Consider the following 12458-nt stretch of genomic DNA (forward strand, 5'->3'; position numbering starts at 1 on the left):
GCACAGAGCTGAGCAAGCAGCAAGGGCTGCATCTCAGCCCGCGGTGCGGACCCTGCTGCCTCGCTCCGGCCCTGTGTGGGGAGCAGGGCGAGCTCCTGCCACACCGAGCCTGGAGCCTTATGAGAGTTACGGTGCATAGCATGATAGAAATTTGGTTCTGAGCTGAAAGCAGGGAGCGGATTAACAGGGATTTCAACTCGCTGAGGAAAGAATTGCAGGGGATGGGTGCGGGCTGCTGCCATGTGTTCGTGTCTGCTATAATCTTTCCTTCACACTCTGTATGCAAGTTGGATTTAATCACAAAAATATAGGCCTTTTACCTTTCAGAGAAATTCTCATCATTGTTGAGATTTTGTGGTTGATATAAGTCCATACAATCAGAAGACCCACTGTAACAGAAAATGAAGATAAGCTACTTTTATATCCACATTTGCACAACAGCCAGCACACAGACAAATGAATTTGATGTGGCTTCTGATACTCTGTGGTTTCAGTCTCCATTTTTGAAGGGTCTTTTTGGGTCAGCATGAATGAACATGCATTCAGCTGTAGCCCTTTAGATGCTCACTCATTATCTCTGTACATGGTGGTATGCATACCATGTCCAAATAATTAAATCTGCATTGTGAAAGGAATCTTATTAACCTTGTTGAAGGCAGGAGTAAGACTCTCCGTTGTTTGATGAAAGGGATTAAAATGTAAAGCCTTAACCTGTAGAAAGGCTATCTAGTCTTTTCTAGCAAAGGTCAAAGGTACAAAACACCATGGAGTTTCTGTGGTTCTGTAAATAATGCTCTGTGTCTTGCAGAGTGAGGCTTCTAGAGGCGTGTGGCAGGTATGACATTTTCAGCAGTGTTTCAGCTGGTAAACAAGATGCAGTTGCATCTGTCAAATTTATCCAAATCTTCTTTTTAGCAGTTTAAAGGGGAAAAGAGAATCAAGATGAATCCCAAAATAGTGGAGGAACAATTTATTTCTATACTTGATAGCTCATATTTTCTATAACCTCAGGGACGCTTCTTACTCAGCATCAATTTTGAATAACACAGATTGATTTAAATTTTATCTTAACTAAGGAATGCCCCTAATAAAGGAGGTAGAGTGTCCCTCCACTTTGTCAGTGGAGGCCATCAACAGGGTGATTAGAGAGGCTGTCCTCATCTTACATTTACACATGGAGAAATGCTTAACTGTTTTTCATTTTGTGAGTCTCAGGCAGGCAGAAAGAAAAGCAAAGAGCTAGACTGCAGCCTAGGGCTGTTCAAATCACTGTTTTTTTGTTTGTTTGTTTGTTTTTCTATTAACGAGAGCAAACATTAATGTACCATGAAACAGAGTCCACTTTTTGTAATGTTGCATTTAATGACCATGTCTACATAGCACGATTTCTAATGGGCAATTTCATAACCAATACAACGTCTTTCTTGTCTCCCCTTAATCTGTGACACTGTGCCTCACTATCGCTATTTTTCCTTTCCATGTCTACAAGAAGAGAAACCGCACTGTCACTTTTAGGGAATCTGATCTGATGAGATCTGTACACCAATAGCTTCCAAGAGTGCACCCGGGATAGTCTGAAGTATTAACACTTACCAAAGGTCAAGAAACAGAGATAAGCAGTGTAAAAGTTGTCATCACGAGGTGCCTCTAAAGTCTGAGTGACTCAACGCAAACATGTTTGTACTGACAATGGACAGCCGGTGCATTGTTTTATCTGTATGTTGTTCAGTTTTTAAATTATATAGGAAGCCTGGAAAATGGAGTTGCTGCAACTCTGGCTAAGTATGTCTTTCCAATCTTACAGTGAAAGTGCTCTTTTTTTTTTTTTTTTTTTTTTTTTTTGTAACTGCATATTGTTTAGTGTTATTTGTGGCTTTTTTTTTTCTTGCTACAGTCAATATCTGTTAAATTCTCTTACAGACTCAATATCATGGAGGTATCTATGAATTTTTATTCTAAGGAACTGATATTTCCTTAAATTTTCATGAAGCTCCTAATTCATAAGTATTTATTTATTTGTGAACAAGACAGGATAAGACATTAAGCAAATAAATATAACAAGAGCAGTCAGGAAAATAATACAAGCAGACCAGAACGTGCTAGGAATTTCAAAAGTGAAACAATTTACCCTAGGTTCATGAAAATGAGATTCAACAAAGAAAACAAAGGCTTGCTAGCAGCTTGCCTAGCAGAGTTATGTAATAGCAGTCATTTGCTGCCTGTCTGCTGAGTACTTCCTTTTTCAACCCCAGTAAGATGTTTAGCACACCTTGTGTAGTGCAGCAGGGGCTTGAGCACATGAGCTCACTGTTTTGTTGTTTGCACCTCCCTTCCCCAAATGCCTGGAATTTCTGGTTACCCAGCAACCCTGCAGGTGCATTTGGGCACCTGTAATATCTGTGTGGTCTGGAATGGCTGTAGTGCTGAAAAGCTGTGATGTCTGGACCTGCAAAAAAAGACAGAACAGAAAATGAAACCTGCAAACTTTAGGACCTGAACTGCGTAAAAGCGTGCCAAGAAGGAGCACACTGACTGTTGCTATTTAGTTCTTTAACGATACTATCTTGCTTTTTCTGACACTGTACTGCCAGACATTTTCCATTCAGCCCCAGACTGTGATGCCTGATAACTGCAGGACTGAAAACTGCAACAGTTAAACAGACCTACCTGTCATGGTCTGTGGTTTTACAGCAAAGTGTAATTAAGCAGCTGCACCTGCTGGCTCTCATCAGTTTTAGAAAATGATTGCCTTTACCTGCAAACTGCTTATCCATGTAAAACTGCAACAGTGGTATTATAAAGTGGGAAGAGCTTGGGTGCTGAAATTTATTTCACTATTTGCTAGAAAAGCATGTAGTTTAGGGAGGATGAGCAGGGTAAGGAAGGGAAAGCAAGCATAGGAAGGTATTTCCTTGTCTTCTCTTAGACGAAGATAAGCATACTATATGGGAAACAAGAACCCTTGTGAAAATGGCTATTAACAATGCTCTCATCCCTTTTTGTATTAAAAAAAAAAAAAAAAATTGTATAGAAGTAACAGGTAGCATTTGTGAAAGCAGGAAACTTGACCCTGCGGCATCTTCATCAATGGCATAGACAGTGGAATTGAGTGTACTCTCAGCAAGTTTGTTGATGACACCAAGCTGAGTAATACGGTTGATGCAGTAAAACAGGTATGCCATCCAGAGGGATGTGGACAGGCTCAAAAAGCAAACCCATTTCAACCTAATGAGGTTCAACAAGGCCAAGAGCAAGATTTTGCACTTTGGTTCAGGCACAGAAATGCGTATTTCGTGGGAGGAGAAGTCACTTGGAGCAGCCCTGAAGAGGACTTAGGGGACCTGATGGATGAAAAGCTGTCCTGAACCAGCAGTGTGATCTTGCAGTCTGAAAGGCCAACAGTGCTCTGGGCTGCATCAGAAAAGTGGTGACCAGCAGGGAGAGGGAGGGAATTATTCTCCTCTACTCAGCTGTCATGAGGCCCCATTTGGAGTACTCCATCCTGTGTGCCCTTGTGGCCAAAAATGCCAATGGCTTACTGGGGTGCATTAAAAACAGCGTGGCCAGCAGGTCGAGGGAGGTGATCCTCCCCCTCTACTCTGCCCTGGTAAGGCCTCATCTGGAGTACTGCGTCCAGTTCTGGGCTCCCCAGTACAAAAAAGACAAGGATCTCTTGGAAAGAGTCCAGCGGAGGGCCACAAAGATGGTGAAGGGCCTGGAGCATCTCTCCTATGAAGAAAGGCTGAGTGAACTGGGTCTGTTCAGCCTTGAGAAAAGACGACTGAGAGGGGACCTGATCCAGGTCTATAAATATCTAAGGTGTGGGGGGCAGAATGGCGAGACCGGACTCTTTTCAGTAGTGAGTGGAGACAGGACAAGGGGAAACGGCTGGAAACTGCAGCATAGGAAGTTCTGCACAAACATGCGCAAGAACTTCTTTACAGTGAGGTGACGGAGCACTGCAACAGGCTGCCCAGGGAGGTGGTGGAGTCTCTTCTCTGGAGATGTTCAAGACCTGCCTGGATGCCTACCTGTGCTACCTGGTGTAGGGAACCTGCTTTGGCAGGGGGGTTGGACTCGATGATCCCTGGAGGTCCCTTCCAACCCCTACAATTCTGTGATTCTGTGATCCTGGCCCCAGGCACTCAGTAGAAGAGGGATATGGAGCAGTTGGAGCAGCTCCAGGGGAGGACTACAAAGATGATCAGAGGGCTGGAGGATCTCTCTTGTTTAGTATGGAGAAGAAAAGGCTCTGTGGAGATGTCACTGTGGCCTTCCAGTACTTGAAGGAAACTTATAGGGAGGAGGGAGACCGACTTTTTACAGGGTCTGATAGTGATAGGACAAGGGGCATGGCTTTAAACTAAAAGGAGAAAATTAGATTAGATGTTTGGAAGAATTTAATGATTATAATTAATGATTAAACTATTTGGTGAAAGTGGAGATTAACTACCACTTCATTATGGCTGTACAATTTTCAGAAAATAGGAGCAGGAGGAAAGGAGTGTTTCTAGAGGACACAGAAATGCAAACTGTTTGCTGTCATAGACAGCTCAGCCTCAGCCTGGTTACTCCTCACTGTTACATTTAGCCTGACAAACGTGCAGGTAAAAGGCAGGTTTAACTTCTAACTCATATATTCTCATAAGATTGTTTTGTAAATTCAGATCATATTATTCTTAAAGATAAGCCTCCTAACTCAGGTTGTTATCACCATAGACATATAAAGACTAAATTCTTAAGTGAGGGAATGGAGTATACCTGTCACTTAACAGGAAAAATGCTTGCAATCAGACAAGTCTTTTATTTGAAGAGTTTAGATGTTCTGCCACCAGATTGAAAAGCTTCATATGCACTGCAGAAAGTGTAAGGGAGAAATGAGATAGAAATCCATATTTAGTTCTAACAGGCTTCTCTGGAAAACACCCCAAAAGATCAAAAGGCATGCTAATGCTTGAAAACTAAGGTATGAACTGATATTATCAGAAATTCATCAAGTCACATCCCACAACAGAGTAAGATAAACTACAGAAAAGCAGAGACAGAATGTCTGGATGATTTGGATGAATTATCCACAGGAGAAGAAGAGTGTAAGGAAAAGTGGGAGAGAATCACAGAATCATAGAACGGCCTGGATTGAAAAGGACCATAATGATCATTTAGTTTCAATCCCCCTGCCATAAGCAGGGTCGCCAACCACTAGACCAGGCTGCCCAGAGAGAAATTAGAAGCATTAAGAAAGAGAGTTAACAAATGCAGTGGAGAAGCTGGAAAAACAAAAGTCATTATTTGGGCCGTGTCTACTAGATTCTAGATTCTGAAATGAGGATAAAACACATCAAGAGTTCAGAAAGATTTGAGTCAAGATACGGACCAGAAAACAGATAGTGATGCTTCAAAAGAAATTTGGATATTTTGAGGGAAGAACAACATGTACACAGTAACTGCCAGTTATAAGTACTGAAGTGAAGGTCGGTGTTCATGGTAAACATGACATGCTGCCACCAGCGTGTGCTACGCTGGACCTGGTAGTTTATGAATGCTGTGAAGTGAAATAAGAGACAGTTAAGAGAAAAGATAATACATGTGACATTGTGTGTCTTTTCTCTTATATTATTCATACTGACTTTTATGTTAAGGACACGTAAGCTAAAAACCCTGTTCATCCCCTGTGTAAATATTAGCATAAAGCAGAAGATGTCTCAGATTGATACCTCATCCAGAAGCTATTACATGCCTTGTAACCAGACAAAATATTTAGTTTGTTTCAGAGCCAAGTCCCATGCAGTCAGGTTTGTTTAGCATTTTATTAACACTAAAGGGTAACCTATTTTCTCTTTCCTGTCTTTTTGAAAGAAATATATATATATATATGTTTAATGAGGCTGTTGCAGTCATATACCGTTGCCATTCTCAGAACTCTTCCTGGAACGTAATATAGATAAATGCAACATTACATTTATGTGGGTTTTATGCTGGCATGAAATACTAACGTGCAACCTGTAGAGCAGGTAGATTTGATGATACAAATTCTTTTCCTGAGACTTAACGCAATTTTGACCAAACCTAAGACTGTTAAGAGTAGTTTTGCTCACTTTTCTAAGTCTGCCATGTCTGCCAGGCACAAACTTATGTGAAATGCTTGCACACAAGCCACTGAATAAAATCTGCTTTTCAGTGACTACAAGATTCAACGACTAAAATTTTAAAAAGACGACCAAAATACAATTATCACATTTATCTAATTCTGAACTATCCACACCCACTACGTTTTTCTAGCGTAAATTGGAATCAGACTCAGAAGTGGGAGGGCTTTAAGGCTGATACATGTTGCTTTCAGAGAAAATTCAGTTTTTTATCATCTGAAGAAGCTTATTGGCAAAAACTATGCAGATAATACATGAAAATCAAAGAACCACAGAACTGAAGGGGCTGGAAGGGATCTCCAGAGATCATCGAGTCCAACCCCCTGCAAAGGCAGGCCCGCTACAGCAGGCTGCACAGATAGGCATCCAGGTAGGTCTTGAGTATCCTCAGAGAAGGAGAATCCACAGCCCTCCTGGGCAGCCTGTGCCAGTGCTCCGTTACCCTTGCTGTGAAGAAATTCCTTCACAAATTGTTGTGGAACTTTCTATGCTCCAGTTTATGGCCGTTTCCCCTTGTCCTGTCCCCACAGAAGATACCTCGAAGCAGAAAGTTCAGAGAATGCTGAATTAAGTTTCATTTAAATTTAGGTTTATTCTGATAAAATGTTTAGAGGTAGTTTTAAAACGTTTTTTATAGTTTTTAGTTTTGCCAATAATATAGAACATATTATATAATGGACATATTAAAGAAATGCATGGGTTCTGATTACATTTCTTTGTTGAGCACAATTACAGATTATTCTAAATGTAATGATAAAGACAGTTCAGTTATGCAGGTCTGATTCTGCCACTGGCATCTTAATCTAACTGGACAAGTTATATAACTTGACAAAATAAGCATTTGTTACTGAAGCACCCTATAATTACTCTCCAAAGTGACTTTCAGTTTGGCAGTTGGTTTTTGGGTCTGCAATAGTTTAACTGTCCACAATGAATTCTGGGTAACCTTTTCCCCAGAACCCTTCCTGTGGTGAAATGTCAGCCTGTTGTCAGTGTACATCACTTGCAAAGAATAGACATGAAGCAGAGAGGGTGTGTTTTCAAGGTCAGTGAGCAGACAAATGACTGCAGGTTTATATGCAATCAACGTCTTGTATTGCACAATTTGCAGTGGTGTTCAGAGCCCTCGTGTTTGCTGCTGTTTCTGCTGACGCTGTCGATCAGTCCTTTGTCTTGTTTTCCTGTCCACATGCAAGCTGCTCCTGCTCAGAGGGGTTTTTACATCATCCTAGTCTCTATTACTTCCTGTGCAGCAAATAATCCACATGAACTGATGTTAACAACACTTAGCCATGTGTGTCGTCAAGGCAGAGGTAGCCATATTTTAGCATGTAAATTTCTTGTGACCTGCAAGCAATTATGGTGCAGCTTCCATGCTGGAGGGGTGTGTCTCTGATTGGCAATGAGCCTGTGCATAAGGTCTGGTGAGCAGCCTTCAGCTGTGGGAAGAAGAATCTGGAGTCACACCAGCGCATTTTGTGCACACAGCTCCCACAGCTTAACCTTGTCCACAAGGAGAAGCTGACATCACTATCAGTCATCACCAGAATTCTTCCTTCCCTCAGCTTTTCAGAGGATCTGGTACAATTCATGGCCCACAGTCAAGTAATATTTTGGACTATTGATCATACAATACTTGGAGCCCTTTCTTAACAGTTGCATGCCATCTTTTACGTTCTTACTTTCCCTAACAAGAGCTGCTTGTTCCTTTAAACATCTAAATATGTTCTGCCTTCATCGCAGAACTACTACAAGTAAAGGCTTGATGAAAATGCTGCTTCATCATAGATTAGCTTGTATCACCTCATAAACTATACTATGCTGGTTTGTGAAAAGATGTCTGTCCTGTTCAAAAGCCAGATTTTATCCCTGTTCAACACAGAGGAAGGTAAAAGCGTTTGATATATCTTTAATCTAGAAGAGAACTTGATCCTGTGTGGACAACATACTCACTATGACAATTTGACAGAAATCAAGTTTCTTCCTTTTGCAGGAGACTATCTATAGTATCTCTAGTGACACAGACATACAAGGTGCTTGTCATGTAAGCAAACTCATTACTGACTTAAAATTCAGTTCTTTTGTTGGATGCAGACAGTACACACTTATTCAGAACTTTTCAAGAAATAATGTTAGTGATTTGTTCAGAGTACTTCCAAAGCAAGAAGCCTTAAATGTCACTCAGAAATGTCCATCAGTGAGTGAATCACTAGCATGAACAATTTATTTTAATCCATCCTACAAAACTATTTAAAAAAAAATGCACTTTTGCATTTTGAATTGAATCTGAGGTCCTATTTTGGAGATTAGAGGTCATCGTGTCTGATGTTCTAAGCAGGGCAAGCAGAACATGCTCTAAAATGCATCTTTTTTTATATTCATTGCAATAAAGTGTTAGAAAAATCTTGACTGACCTCTACTTCGCCTTGCATCTAATGGAGATTCTTAGAAATTAACAGCTGCTGTTGGAAAAACACTTTCTAAGAATCTTCAGTCTCAATTTCTGACTGCATCAGAGGTTTTAGTGAGCTCATGTGAAAGTCTAGGTTTTATTTCTTCCTTTTCTTGCCTCTGCATAGTAACATGCTATGGAAATTGCTTGATTGTTTGCTTGAAAATTGCTTTTTGATTTCTTAAAGTAAATATTTATGAATGCGGTGATACTGTCTTACTACCACAGAAATCTTCCATATCCTGCAACTTGGTATGTATTTGTTGACAAATTGACTTTAATTCATTCTTTCAGCAGGTAAGCTTGACCAAGACAGCTCAGGCTGAGGTGTGTTCCTTTCCTTTTCAAGAAGAAGCTGACCTTCCTTTTTACTGCCACCATATCAACTAGAATGCTTCCATTTCATACTGTAAAACCACTCCCACTCTAAATGACAATCTTCATCTAAGCACTTTCTTCAAATAAAGTGTATTTGTGAATGGGCATGGTCAGCCTCACCAGCCAGTTTTATTCAATGCAGCGATGTCAATGTGCCCTTTCGTATTACTTTTCATTCTGGGATGTTGCTTCAAAATTTTCTCCTCTGTATGCAGAAATTTCAAATGGTAGCAATAATTGCCTGCTATAATGCTTGGTTTTGGCCACAGCATGAGTTCAGCAGGCACAACATGTGATATTTTATAAGAAGGCAAGCAATTCTTAATTCTTTCTCATTGTGGAACATTGCTCTGTTGTGCTACGTCATAGTACTAGGTTATCTGAGAAGTTATAAACCAGTGCTGTTGTCTTTTTATTAATTTTATTACCAGATCCTGTATTCTGAGTTGCTTATTATGCATGTGCATCTTTATCCTCACATTAACAACCTTCTCTCTGCGTGTAATTCTGCAAGACTTGTCTCCTGCACTGACAATTGCAACACATCACTGCCACTGAAAGAGCTCTAATGGCTTATGCAATACTATCACAGAACCTTTTTCTGGGTCAATACACCATTGTGCAAAGTGTCTTTGCTGTGAACTTATTATATAGTTATTTAGCTGTTTTCAAAACCAACAATTTGCATGTTAAAATCGGGCTTACTCAAAAATATGTCAGGTGCACATTCTGCTGAAGCCCCATACATAGTTTAGCTGGTTAACCATGCCTGTTTCCCAAGGAATTAGTGACAAACAAAATCACTATTACCAAAACTGATGTGCTTTATAATGGAATGAAATGTGGAAACCAGCTTTTGTAAGCAAAAAGACCAAGGAGATGAAGATACTAATGTTCTCTGTGCTGGTAATTATTTCCTAGAAATCACTGTTTTCCTTCAGAGAATCAGGACTATTTCTTCTCTGAACTCAGACAATGAGGTGTACTTAATTACTATGTTCTGAATTGAGTTTTAGTTCCATTCCTTGAAAAATATTCTTAAAACAAGTGATGGGAGTTTATATCCTGCTGCCAGTCCAATATAGAAATATACTCAGAATTTAAGGGCAAAATTAGTTTATGTGATGTTTTGATATCAAGTAGGTAGTAGTTACTAATTATTTATGGTTGTTGTTATCTATAATAACAATGTACAGTTATTTGTACATTCTGAAAGGCTTTTAAAATGGGTTGTATTTACAAAACAGGTCGGCATAGTGTATCAGTCCTGGGAGAATACTAATCCGATCAGAATCCTTAAGAAGATTGAGAGATGCTAATGCGTACTGAATAGGAATGCTCAGATGTGCATGAGAGAGAAATATAATGAAAAAAAGAATGAATTACAAAGATAGCAGCTACATTACTGAACTTTGACTTCTGAATTGGAAAGTCTGTTTTGTGAGATGTGATAAATAAAAATGTAATGAACTAGAAAAATTCAAATATGATTATAAATTTCAGTTTTGATTAGTTTAGATCACAGAATCACAGAACTGTAGGAGTTGGATGGGGCCTCTGGAGATCAAAGAACCCAACCCCCCACTAAAGCAGATTCCCTACATCAGGTTGCACAGGAAAGCATCCAGGTGGGTCTTGAATATCTCTAGAAAAGAGACTCCATGGACTCTCTGTGCAGTCTATTTCAGTGCTGTGTCATCCTCAGTGTTCTTTCTCATGCATAGATGGAACTTCTTGTGTTTAAGTTTGTGCCTTTTGCACCTTTCCTGTCACTTGGCACCACTGAGAAGAGCCCAGCCCCATTCAGCCCCACTTGAGATCCACCCTTGATATATTTACAAGCACTGATAAGATCCTCTCTCAGTCTTCTCCAAGCTGAACAGTCCTGGGTTTCAGCCATTCCTTGTAAAAGTTGTGCTCCAGGCTCTTTATCATTTTTATACCCCTCTGCTGGACTCTCGAGTAGTTCCATGTCTTCCTTGAGCTGGGGGGCCCAGAACTGGGCAAAGTACTCTAGATGTGGCCTCACCAGGGCAATAATATATATTCAAAACCTCTGCTTTGTATGCATTCACAAGGAGCATGTCCTTGTGTACTGCCTACAGGCAGAAGCTTCCTCTGGCTGTAGACTAGCGAATAGAGTGGGTTGCAGACAATATATATTTCAACATGAGTCTTTAAGTGTAATCTGTTTAATCAGTGATGTTGTCCGCTCGTGGGGACTAATTTTTTTTCAGTAACTTTAGCAGCTGTTAAAGAAATAACTGAAAAACTAGTTCAGCCAGCTCTAAGCTACTTTCATTATTCACATCACCTTAGACTGAATCTGCAGAGTTCATTCTGGGTCAAAATTCAGAAAATCACCTTTGCTTTACATTTTCACAGCCTGTACTAAAAAGAGTTTGGCTGACCTACAAGTCTGGACTTACAGTCTGCTTTGATTGCACTGAAAAAGGGGAACTGATTTGAACTGTGTGAGATGGGTTGCAGCTTCTTTACTAAGCTATTTAAAAGCTTTTGTACTCCTGACTGTAGCTGTTTGAGAGAGCACCTTGGCTGATTAAAGACAAAGCGTACATAGTACCCATAATGAGCTTACCTTTTACAACTTCAGTGGATATAATTTATTTTTAAATCATCAATATTTCACAGCCAAAACCCAAAGTTTCAATTTAAATATAGTGAAGTATTCTGCAGGAAAAAAAAAAAAAAAAAAAAGAACTAGAAAGTGAAGCAGGTGATGTTATATTAATTTTTCATGAGTAGGGTCACTATTGATTATTGCTGAACTGATTGTATCTCTCTCTGTATCTCTCTCCTGCTGAAAACTAAGTTTAAAAACAACAACAACAAAAAAAACATTACTATCATACTATCAACCTAAGAAATTGTGTTTGTGCAGTTGTGGTTGTATGTGTGTGTCTCGTATATTTCTAGAATGAAGAGAGAGGAAGATGAATTGTCTGAGAGGAAATGTAAACAAAGCCAGACTATGATGATGGGTATATTTCCTGATAGTTTGTGCAACCTTTAAGATCCAAAAATCAGCACACAAATAGAAGAAAAGAAAGAATTCAGCATTCTTTCTGAAAGCTGTGTCCATATCGCTGACTGTGTCATATAACACAATGCTGACAGAAACAGGGTAATAATGTTGGTATGTTATTTAGGAAGAAAAGAGTATAGGGACAGAAAGATTAGTTCTGAGATAGAGGCTTGAGTTTTATTTGCTATAACAATCCATTCTGATACAAAATGCTTAAAAATCTGAAGGTCCTTTGCCCTATCTTTCACTGAATTTATTTGGAATACAAAAGCTGTTTTTTAGAGGCACCCTGACAGAGAAATATATAGCAAAATAGATTTATCAGAACCTTACTACATACTATGTTAGTCCTAGATAGAAATTTAAACAAGCCATCAAATATTTCCTCAACACGGAGCTTAATTATTTACCCATGCAATAAAAAGGGGTATGTATC

The sequence above is a fragment of the Lagopus leucura genome, unplaced genomic scaffold (genome assembly GCF_019238085.1).
Source record: "Lagopus leucura isolate 7727_CA_CO unplaced genomic scaffold, USGS_WTPT01 Super-Scaffold_100002, whole genome shotgun sequence".
Taxonomy (NCBI): Eukaryota; Metazoa; Chordata; class Aves; order Galliformes; family Phasianidae; genus Lagopus; species Lagopus leucura.